Source organism: Lepidochelys olivacea, assembly GCF_965140295.1.
Source record: "Lepidochelys olivacea isolate rLepOli2 genome assembly, chromosome: 2".
In the NCBI taxonomy this organism is placed as follows: domain Eukaryota; kingdom Metazoa; phylum Chordata; order Testudines; family Cheloniidae; genus Lepidochelys; species Lepidochelys olivacea.
The window spans coordinates 11732059-11744663 of NC_140412.1; the positions used below are offsets into that span (position 1 = coordinate 11732059).

Here is a 12605-nt window from a genome sequence, read left to right on the forward strand (position 1 = left end):
AATCTGTCTGAGCAAGAGGTGATGGTTATGATAATGAGTTAAATGCCATTAATATGTTAATCTATAGGATAAGTGCACCCCAATATTATGAGGGTGAGGAAGTTAGGTTTGGACACGGAGGAAGGCTGAGCGTTAGCATGAATATTCATTCTGGTGCTCAGGCTCTATAACAGGGCAAACCACCATGTTGAAGGATGGTTAGCTTTCCATCCTTTAACCTTTCAGCTCTATGGTTATCTACCATCAATTGTGGGCATTGAGGAACCTGGACCATCAGACTCCTCTGGCATGCCAGGGAGTCCTTTGTCGCTTACCACCAGGTCCTTGAGGAAGGGTGTAAGTATGCAAATCTAAGAGCATATGCAAAGAACGATACCACAGATATCCTAAATACTGTACTATTCCTATCTGTTCATGTGGTTTGGTGCTTTTCTGGCTTTATTACTGACTCCAAGAAAAATCTCTGAGGCTTTGCTTTGCTCTCAGTGAGTGTCTTTGCCATATACCCTGAGGTTCCTTACGAGATATTGAACTCATTAGTTTTAGTTCTGTGTAGCCTGATTCTGGGACAAGAGCCTTCTTACCCTCAGCTCATTAATCAAATCCATTGGCAATTAATACAAGTATTAACCATTAGAAGGAGCTGGCAACAGACCGTAGCTGTCCTACACTGGATTATTTGTCCATGTCTGGCTCTGGGTGTCTAACTCTATTCTCCTCACTCTAACCTCTGCCCCTCAAGTGTTGAACTTGGCCAGTGCTGCTTCTGTCAATGTTCTGACCAGCTAATGCGTATTGTCCCTGGCTTGTGAGGGAGTGGGGGCAGTTTTGTGTCTGACATCTAGCATCAAACACTGCAATGTCTTGAAAGTGGGCCCGTCCTCCGAGACTGTCTCAACGTCCTCTCTAAAGCCCAGAAGGGAAATGGTGACATATGATGTTTACAAATTCTAAAAGAGGCAGATGCTGTTGACCTACATGTGTTGACTTCTAGATCTCTTCTCCAGGCTCAACAGTTCCTTCCCAAAGCCCTCTTTTTATTAAAGCCTCTCCCAGCTGAGGCATCTTCTCCTTCTCCTTGCTGGCATTTCCTGCCAGGACTTCTGCCTGGTTGTGGCACAGAGCTCCTCCCAGGTCCTACCTCCTCTTCTGCCTGGCTGTGGACAGAGCTCCACTGTGCCTCCCTCTTCTGGGACATGCCGCTTCCAGGCTTCCATCACATGACCTTGGCATCTGAATCAGCGCCAGGTCAGAGGCTTGAAACAGGGCACTGGGACATATGTATGTGGCCAAAGCCCAGTACTCCTGTTAGTGGGAGACACAGCTATGCTTTGCCAGTGTGTTAATCTTGTATCATGCTTGGAATGAATCAGGGCTCCAAGTTTTTGGGTACTTACCTGTACTGAAACCCCTTCTCCACTATGTTCAGCCACCACTACTGCTAATCCCAGTATCTGGCTCTTAAAAACCAAAATTCAGTGGGATGAGTGGACAGCTGAAAGTATCAGGCATGTTTTCTCTTCAGGCCAGCGCAGTGCTGTGGGATTCTGCAAGGAGCAATTAAAAGAATTTACAAGGCATGATGGAGTGAGAGTATTAAAATGACCAGGGCTCATTGTCATCCCTCCCTTTGTTTGCACAGCTCCTTATAGTCCTTCAATTGTTTAATGATGCTCTCTCATGCTGGGACCTTTTTTTGTCTACAGATGCCACTGCTTCTAAGCACTGTATCATGAATGAAAAGAAGGAGGGGGATGGGGGGGGAAGAGAAAGGAGCTGACAAAAAATATAGCAGGATGGTTCAGATTCCTTCCAGTGAATGTCAGGACTGTTGATTTGTCTCTATCTCTCCACCTGCCAGAGGCACACGGGGCTGGAGCAGGACGTGATGGATAGAATGAGTCTCTGTTGACCCTGCCCTCGCTGGTGAGCTATGGGGGTCCAGGCTTCCCACTGCTGTCAGTGGGAACACGTCAGCCATTAATACCCTTTGTCGAGGACTGTGTGGTGTAAGAGTTCAAAGTGGGCTCCAGGCTTTAGGAAAAGGAAACTGAGATCTCTCTCTCTCTCTCTAGTTTCCTGAGGCGTCTCTGTGCAGTGCTGCTTTCTGGAGAGCACTTCCTTTGGTCTCTCTCCATCCTTCTGTGGGAGAGGCCCAGGAGTCCTGCTTTAGTCTGCAACACTGAGAGCAATTATTGTAAAAATGAGTGAGGTTTGCAGGCTCCTGCCTGGCTACATCATCATCTTCATTTGCTACTTCCAGACACCTTTTTTTTTTAAACTGGACTCCTTTTATCTATTCTCCACCACTGCCTCTGTTTTTCTTCTTATTCACTGCTTTGAAGGCAGCAAGAGAGAAAGGCACAGGCTCTGCTTTGCTACAGGGCCCTGGCTGCCAATATTAGCTGTTCGTGAAGCTGTAACTCTAGGTTGCATTCCCAATTTCAGGGGAGTGAGCAGGTTCCCCCCCCCCCCGCCTCGGCCTGCTAGTGACATTACAAGAGTTTTGGATGAACAGAAGCAACTTTGTTGACTCTGTATGTGTTCCCCACACCACACTTCCTCTTTCTGCTTACTGATGGAGTGAGCTGACTAAAGCCCTTGTGGCAACAGGTGGCTTTCATTTACAGTGTCTGCTGTGGGATAGATTGTGCCTTTATCCATAGCCCTGAGTAAGGGATACCTGTGCGGTTTTAACATCAACAGATCCTGGTTGCCCGTGGGCGGGATTGAACCAGGGACCTCCGGAGCTTAGTGCATGAGCCTCTACTGCATGAGCTAAAAGCCCGCTGGCTGTTAGCTAAGGCTGTAGAGCAGACTCATTTCACTCACACTCACTCACTCACTGTATGCGTGTGCCACTAGATGGGACAGAACACCACACCCAGGAGGTGTGTGGGTTACACTGTGCTACTCCAGGAAGCATCCTCAAGTCACAATTCCCTTGCTGACTCCCTTTGCTCTGGAGAGGGAGTCAGTTGGTGCTGGTCTGTACCAGAGTCTAATTACAACCCCTTGACACTGGCTCAGCTGTGCTGGCCAGTGTGCTGGGGGATATACCTCTAAGCCTCCACCAGCTGAATGTCTCTCTGCTCCAGAGTGGGAGTAAGCAGACATGCTTATCCTCCTATGCCTGGATCCAAGGTCCTGGTAGCCCAAGCAGACTTGTGAGGGGTGGATGGGTCTGGCATCCGTTTGTGGGAGCACAATCCAAATCACAGTCTAGCCTTATAAACCATCCTGAACTAAAAGAGCAGTTGGGAACTCAGTAATGGATCCCTTAATCAGACTGGTGAGTGATTATACTGGTGCAAAGAGTCCTACAGAAACTCTTGCTCGCATTGGGGAGGAGATACTCAGGCAAGGGGACACACTGGAGTCTGGGATCCACCACCTGTCCTTTTATTTGGAAAACAGGCAGCCTATTTCAAAACAGTATTTAGGCTGTAACCCCATCCATATCCCACTCCCAGACTCTGGCTATGTTCACCTTCTATATAAAGGCATGACATATGGGCCCTTTTATTGACATACTCCTGTACTGTACTAGAAGAGAAAAGATTAGGTTTCCTTGGAGGAGCTGGAATAACTTCCCTGTGGTTATAAAAAGCATGAAATGGGCCCTGAGGGGGTAGGCTTTGCCATAATGAACTGCTTATAGTCAATAAGCCTTTTCCTAGTAGCTTACCTGGACTGGAACACCTCAGGCCCTGCTTGGCAGAAAACAGGGGTCTTGTAGCTTTCCCCACGCCGGTTCTGCATGTCTCCAGGGATCAGCTCCAGTGAAGCAGAACAACGGAACTCTCAACTCTCAACTAAAGAATTTGTTTTCCTTGGCCACATGTCTCCTTCCCCAATATACTGTAACAAATCCATCCGCTGCACACGTACAAAACAGATGTTAATACCTGAGACATATTGTATCACGGACAGAGCCCAGTATAGGTTACTCCAAAATCATTAGTCCCTACCATCTGAGCAATCAGAGTTCTGTTTAGACTTCACTTAGGGCCTGATTCTGGTCTCACTTACATGACTGTTAATCAGGACTGAATCCACTGCAGTAAGCAAAGGGTATCAAACTAGTGTAAGATCTGAATTCAGGCCTTTCCCCTGAGGAGGCCAGCTGGCAAGGCCCCCTGGCAGTCTATTAGCCAAAACTTTCCAGTGGCCTGGCACCAAATACAAATATGATCTGTCACTTTTGAGACCTGTAAATGCATTTAACTTTGGCCCAGAGAAAACAGACAAGTATGTTGGTGGGTGTAGCAGGGGAATTGCTGTTTCGGAGATGTTGTCATGCTCCTATACATTTTTTAAAAAGAGGTGTGTGGGAGTGTGTGTGTGTGTGTGTGGAAGGGCGATTTGGACAGAGTTTTTTGGCTATTAACTATTTAATGATTTTTTGCAGTAACGCCTAGCGGGCTCAACCACGGACAGGCCCCAATGTGCTAAGGGCTTCAGAAAACATGTAGATTTCAGCCCCTGCCCCAGAGAGTTTACAATCTACAAGACTTAACAAGTGAATGAGACACAAAAAGGGGTTCAGGTGTAGGAGAGGATGGGGTAAAAGTTTTAGCACAGACTAGTGTTCTGTGTGGCTCTCAGCCGAGCAGTAGCTGTAATCCGTTCATAAGGTGAATACTGTGTAAGAATAAAATAAAAAATCTTGAGCTATTTTCCCATTGTGAATCATTGAGCACATATGCTCAGGGCATTCCATCTAGCTTTTAGCCTGTAGACTGTGTGTGTCTGCAGCAGGCAAAAATACCTTGTAAAGTCCACAACTGGTACTTAGTAGAGTATTTTAGAACTGCTACAATTTGGCAGGAGACCAGTAATAGCTCGTTTTAGACAGTCTGCCGTGGACACATCTACAAAAGAGATCCTTCTGACAGATACGTGGTCTCAGCATTAGGCCAGGGAGCAGGGAATTGCTGAATTCTGAATATGACCATTTCTATCAGTTTGATCTGTGGGTGGGTGTAGATCTATTACGTGCACAAAAGTACAGTAGCAGAATATTATTAAAGTTGCAAAGTGAAGCATTCAAAAGTTAGAAAAGGCCAAAATAAAGGTTGCCTGTGTACGTTCATTTGGCCTTTTTGCTTCATATAGCACATGCACGTCCTTAATTACAACGTTATATGCTATTTTCACCCCCCACCGAAGTCCTGCCTCATTCAGTGCACAGGAAGGACAGTGCTCCCTTTAACCATCAGTTATTCAATATTTTGTTTTATTGTCCTGGTTCAGTGTGTGGCCTTGGCCTTATTCATTTACTGTAAACTATTCAAAACCTGCCCTGAAGACAGAATTATGAATTTCCTCATGGATTTTTTTATGGTGCTCATCTGAATACTTCAAATCCCTGTGAGGCGAGGGTGTGGCATTATCCCCATTTTACAGCTGGGAGACTGAAGCACAGAGACATTAAGGTCAAAAGTATCCACTAATTTTAGGTGCCCAATCTGAGACACCTAAGACCTTATTTTTCAAAAGGCTAGGCATTATATAGCCCTTTTAAGCACAGCACCCACTGACATCTGCCACAGCTGTAAGTACTCAGCACTTCTGCAGATCAGCCCCAGGGTAGCAAGTTGGGTACCCAGGAAATGAGGAACTTACAATTAGTGACCGCTTGTGAGAAGTTGGTTTCAGTGACTTGCCCAGCATCACATAGGAACTCTTTGCCAGAGGCAGAGAGAGAATCATATTCTCCAGGGCAGCATTCAACTGCATTGACCAGGAGACTGTCCTTTCTCTTCCTGCAGTCTTCTGCCTCATTTCCTACGCACCTTCCAACTTCTGCAACTAATGAGGCAGGGGTCAAACAAACAGCCTTCATTGCACAGCCCTCATTCATCCCCAGAGCAGGTCCAGCTGGTCACACACACACAAGCTGTGAGGGGATGGAGCATTCACAGCCTGGTCAGCACTAGGAGGAATGAAAGGCTCTTGTGCTGAATGAGGATGGAATCTTTGGCGATTTCAGCTGTTAAAATCTAGCAAGTGTCAACTGAGCATATGCAATGTGATTTTCCAGAAACTTATCATTTGGGCAGATTTTCTCAGGGATGGCAAATCTCAGGTCCCTGCTCCAAAGCAGGAAAGTACCACAGCTATTCAAAGAAAAGGTCACCAGAATTTCTTAACGTGGGCAAAACAACCTATTTTTTTCCTAGATCCTCAAACAGCTGGACTGTTTTGGCTGAAATTTCTGACCCCACACACCCCCCCACAAAAAATCCCAGACTGAGGCAGATACATGGCATGGAAAATGTCAGTCTAAATGGTTAAAGTTTGGCAAAGTTATAAATCTCTGAAAACAGGATCTAATAATGTGAAGTGTCAGACAACTTTAATAATAGGTCGTGTTACCAACCCCACCAGTAAAATGTATATGTAAAAGGGTGAGGAGGGGTATTGAATGGTACTTAATAATACTTCACAAGGGATTAATTAGATTACTAGATATTATTATTATTATTTTATTATTAAACTCATGTGGGTGTCCTGAAGTTGTGTAACAAAGACCCACCACAGGTGAGTTTTTTGTAAATGCATCATACACACAAAATGTAATGATAATAAAATACAAGAAGAGAGCTAATAGCAGGGGTGTGTAATCTGATGAGACAGTGGCTTTGTCCATCTTGGCTAACACTTACATTCCCAGGTTTAGATGGACTGTACCCCAGATTAATTCCATGCCCTCTTTAACACATCGGCAGTAGCCATAGCACTTCACACCACTGTCTGTGTCTGTCAGCATCCAGTTCACGTATCGCCCTCCACACCATTCTTACAACTCCAAGGATCAGTGGCTTTCTGGCTGTGGGACTCTGAAATCTATCAATGCTTCTTCTAATCCATCTGGATTAGACCTGATTAAACTGGGATTTAGGCTCTTGAATCACGTAGGCCCTTCTGAAAATTTTATCCAAGGTCTTGTAGAGAGACAAGGTCTTGTAGAGAGAGGCCTGAGCATATCCCTGAGGGCCTTTAGACAGCAAAGATGGACATTTTCAGGATCGTGAAGTGACTGGGATACTGGTGTTGTTGTTTGCGGATGTAAGTGAAATGCTGGTGCTCCTTTGTATATTAGAATTAGCCGGGAGTAAGTAGTTCTTCTTACTATTGTTTATATTACCGTAGCACCCAGAGGCCCCAGGCGTGATCAGGGCACTGTTATGCTAGGGGATACCTGCTTCCTGCTCTAAAGGCTTTATAATCTAATTTGAGACAGGAAACAACTATTAAATATAATAAACGAGAAAGGGAGGACGGACTGGAGAAAGTGTTCAGATAGGGCAGTGGTGCACTCATTGATAGTTCTGAGTCATTTGAAGGTCACTCCCCTCCCCATTTCTCCTTTATAAATAAATTTATAATAAATCTCTCATTTATAAATAAATGAAGTCAGTGTCTGTGGCTGCCACTCGTGCCAGCCCTCACTGCTTGGCTGACTTCTTGTAGGCATCACAGCAGGAGTTTGGTCTTGAGGATGCATTTGGAAGGGATCAGTCATTATGGGCCCATCTTTACTCTAGTACAGACTTTCTGAAGTTCTGCAATGCATGGAGCTTCTCATACAACCCACACCAAAGTCCATAGGAGTCTTTTCATTGACTATTGTGGGCTACAGATCAGGCCTGTAATGCCTTAGATATGCCTTAGATGCTATCAGAAGAATCTTTTAGAAAGCTTCAAACAAAGGTATGTGGAAATGCAGACTGATAAAAATTCTCCCCTCCACCTCTCTTTTATTGGTCCACTTCCTGCTCATCAGCAATAATTTAGATAATTAAATTGCCTAGTTGAGTAGTCTGAAGACACACACACAGCAAGCCGGCTATACTGAGATGCAGAATTTATTAACGTGCTGTATTATTTTTCTGAAGTGCTATATAATTAGACACCATGCTTCTACCTCAGGCTAACCTCTTCTTTAGAGCTGATGGATACTGAAGACATTCATCAGGGTGACAATGAAAAGTCATGTAATGAATGCAGAGTACTTGGGACATTAAATTTACATGGCCCGTTGTCACATTTAGTGGCCCAGGAGTAACGGGATGAAATTAAGCAATGAATAAAAAACTGGACTCAGCAGGAAGAGGAATGTTCCAATTTATGTGATCTGTTCTATTGTCCCGTTCCAGCAAATGTGCAAGGATCTTGCCTGAGTGATACAACTGTGTCCATAACTAGGCATGTTCCTTACATTTCACCCTGAATAATTGATCTTTGCAGCATCAGTGTGTGAGCTGTGTATGTTTGCCGCTATCAGGTGGAAATAGTCTTCAGAGAAGCAGTGGAAATCCCATCACTCAAATAATTGAAACTGGTCAAAGTACTGGAAAATATCTGGTAGGGAATAATGGAATAGATGGCCTAATACGTCTTTTTCCATCTCTAACTTCTGCACTGTATCTGATATTTCTTAAAGTTTGCCGTAAAAGCAGAAGCCTGAAGGCCCCGAATTAAACTGTTTTGAATTTAAGTACCTTCTACTCCAGGGATCAGCAACCTTTGGCACGCGGCATGCCAGGGTAAGCCCCCTGGTGGGCCGGGCTGGTTTATTTACCTGCTGCATCCACAGGTTAGGCTGATCGCATTGAACGAATTCAGAGAATCACATGGCAGATGCTGTCATCTCTCTCACCTCTGGAACATGAGAGACAACCCACAGTGTGACTACAGACACAGAGATGGATGAAGCTTCTGTGGGGCCCTGGGCCAGAGCAAGTGGGGGGCCCCTCCCCACCCCTTCCACCTGCAGTGCCCCCCTCTGCTGGGGAAAAGGGTTGGGGTGCAGGGGCTTACCCTGCCCAGCACTCCAGCAGGAGAGCCAGGCAGGCGGAGCGGGGCAAGCCCCCATGCCCTGACCATACTTCCTGGCAGGATCACTGGGCAGGTGGAGTGGGCCAAGACCCCGCACTCCCACCCCGCTCCCTAGCAGGAGCTCTGGGCAGGCGGGTGGAGCGGGTTGGGGTGTGAGGGCACCCACTTTTCTGGGGACCCTGGGCATGGGCCCCATAAGGCCAGTGGCTAATCGGCCACTGTATAGACACCAATCAAACTATGGACTATATTGTAAATCAGTGCCCAGTTCTATCGTTTACCAATAGCATCTAAGACTTGCACTAATAAACTTCTGGAGCTACCTACCCACTGGCTCACTAATGTGGACATGGTTATTTGAACGTTGCTAATAATTTTTCTTTGCCATACAGAAGAGGAGGAAGAAGACGCTCTTGCTCCTGGATCTCTCCAAAACGAAAACTTTCTCATCTCTGTCATGTACCTCTTTATCCCTCTGTCTAGGAAGGGCCTGAGAGAGAAGAAAAAAAAAATTTCCACTGTAACCTCAGAGTCGGCAAATTCTGACTTTAGTAAACTAAAATGGGAATGACTTCCACAGTAGAAGACCCCTCACTGAAAATACCTTGCCTCCAGCTTTGCTATATTAGTATATGTGGAAGTGTAACTTTATTGAGATAAGTAATCCTATTGACTTCAGTGTGACAGACCACTCAAGATAAAGTATCACACCTGTGTAAAAGTTTGCAGAATCAGGGCCTCAGTTAATTCCTCCATATATAAAACAGACAATAGGACATATTTTTGCACAACTAACCCTCTCTACTCAAATGAGGCCCAGGTTTAGAACAAAAAGGGTTTGGAGCTATGTAAGTATATTGAATAGTCACAGCACCTGCCTAGATTTGGAGCAGGTGTTCAGGTTCACTATTTTCCCCCTTGACATAAAAATTTATTTTGAAATATCTTTTAAGATTCATGAAGTGGCACTTAATTCTTCAAATGTTTAGCAGGGAGGAATCCGCAGATCCCATCCCCCATTTTTGTCTTTAATTTACATAAACCAGAATGCTCCAGCCTGGTCATGTATGATTTTTGGCAGGTATGATGGTCCTCTGGGAGTGAAAGACTCTTACAAGCTACATGAGGCACATGACTTACGAGGAGAGGCTGAGGGAACTGGGGTTATTTAGTCTGAAGAAAAGAAGAATGAGGGGGGATTTGATAGCAGCCTTCAACTACCTGAAGGGGGGTTCCAAAGTGGATGGAGCTTGGCTGTTCTCACTGATGGCAGATGACAGAACGAGGAGTAATGGTCTCAAGTTACAGTGGGGGAGGTCTAGGTTGGATATTTAGGAAAAACTATTTCACTAGGAGGGTGGTGAAGCATTGGGAAGGGGTTACCTAGGGAGGAGGTGGAATCTCCATCCTTAAAGGTTTTTAAGGCCCAGCTTGACAAAGCCCTGGCTGGGATGATTTAGTTGGGGTTGGTCCTGCTTTGTGCAGGGGGTTGGACTAGATGACCTGCTCAGGTCCCTTCCAACCCTGATATTCTATGATTCTATGAATATCAGAGTTTTCAAATAAGTTAAAAACTCGGGCTGAAAACTCTCATAGCCATTTTCAATATCATTGGCTCTGATTGGAATTTCAGTCGTGGGGGTTATCTAAAAGTACACTCTGACTACAAGTGTACAAGCTATTTCAATTCAGTTATCACTATGCGCCCTTCTCTAGTGCCAGAGTTTCTGAGCCTCGTGCCATAGTGACACCTGCTGGAAAAATTTGGAACACCAGCACCTATCTGGCCTCAAGGCTGCAACCCACCAAGGATAGATAACTCTTGCATCAATAACATTCACCAGCATAAAGAAAAGGAGTACTTGTGGCACCTTAGAGACTAACCAATTTATTTGAGCAAAAGCTTTCGTGAGCTACAGCTCACTTCATCGGATGAAGTGAGCTGTAGCTCATGAAAGCTTATGCTCAAATAAATTGGTTAGTCTCTAAGGTGCCACAAGTCCTCCTTTTCTTTTTGTGAATACAGACTAACATGGCTGCTGCTCTGAAACCATTCACCAGCATGTTTGATTTGGGATCCTTCAGATTCCAGTGGCCAGTTAACCCAAGCAGGTTCTTGAGCATTTACATTTCAGATGTCTGCTGAGAATGAGCAATTCTATTTTATTGCATTTATTTTCTGATACACTGTCACCTCCAAAATGTTATTTCTAATGAACGTAGGAGGATGTGTGAGAAGCATTGCTTCTCCATGCCCATATGTGATATCCGCTTTGGGATATACAGCACCCAATTCTTCCTGCCGTTACACAGGTGTAATGAGAGTTTTATCTGTACAAATGGGCTCTTAGATTTTGCTTCCCCAGCCCATATTATGTCTTCATTTACTTTAGAGGAACATTGATCTATCTTGACAAAGTTTAGACCTGCCAATATTATTTTTAAGTATAGCCTTGGCACCTCTACAATTATTCTGATATGTGTTTTCCACCAAAACAAATGGTTCAAAGAGGAAAATAAATAGCCCAGTACTCAGGATCAATGCTACAATAATAAACCAGCATGCACAGCCCATCACTTCCGTGTCGCAATCTCGCAACAGGCAATCCATGTGCATGTAAGTGATGGAGGAAACACAAATTCAGTGAGGCAACAAGCCTGAGGAGTCTCTGTACACTGATGAGGAAAACGTGGTTTTAGAAGCTTTGAGAGTATCTTTTAAAATGTTTCCTTAGACTGGAAGCAGTTCAGAGTGGTGCTGTCTGCCTGTATTTGGATAGACAACATCAACTGCACTGTGAGCCGTACTGTAAAACAAATAATTATAAGGAGCACAGTTAAAGATTCACCAAATGTGTTTTTGATTAAAAAAACATGGAGCTGGCCCAGTATTAAAAAACTTTAGCAAATCTTTACCGAATCCGGTGGAATTTCTAGTTTGTATCAAAACCAGGTGAGTTTTCAGTGGTTTCCTCTAAACTAAATCAAAATAAGCCCACTCTTAAACCAAATTAAGATTGTCCCCTTCAGTAGTTTTCACTGATTTAATCTAATTGGTGTAAAATAACACTTCTGGACCTGGTCTATACTGACATAGCAATGTCAGTTAGGGGTGTGAAAAATCCACACCCCTGACCGATGTAGCTATGCTGACCTGAGCCCCATTGTAGACACAGCTATGTCGATGGAAGAATCCTTCTGTTGACATAGCTACCATTGCTCAGGGAGATGGTATTCCTAGGAAAAAACCCTTCCATTAGTTTAGGCTCCGTCTACGCTCTGGGGTTTTGCTGTCATAGCTACGGTGACATAGCTATGCCAGTATAGTCACCATAGTGTAGACATACCCTAAGTTAAACTGGTGCAACCATCTCATGTAGATAAGGCCAAAGGTACCTGATGGTGAGGCATTCATATATGAATAGTACTCAATATTATTAGCACACAGCAGTTCTGACTTCTAAGAACTCAAAGTGGTCACTGGTAAGTTAGCAACGGGCTGTGTATGATATGCAGTAAACGTTATCTCTGACCTGAGTTGTGTGCTTCCTAAGGTGGATACATGAGAGGCTCAAGTCAGGAGTGGTTTCCAATCTGCTGCATTGATTGTGCTGTTGCTGATGGGCTCATTTAAACTAAAATAATCTAGTAATCTCTCCTTTTCAGACAACTCGGGCTGCTCTGCATTGGCAGGACCCTGAGAAAAGACCTTAGCTTTTGAAAAGTAGGTGAACTCCTTGCCTCTTTGTCTCGGTACA

General features: G+C 44.6%; 1 protein-coding gene across 1 annotated transcript in view; it reads left to right on the plus strand.

The window, feature by feature from the left end:
• The window catches only part of COL22A1 (collagen type XXII alpha 1 chain), a 333446-nt gene that overhangs the window by 16801 nt on the left and 304040 nt on the right, over nucleotides 1-12605 (plus strand). The gene's annotated exons all lie outside the window — the stretch shown is intronic.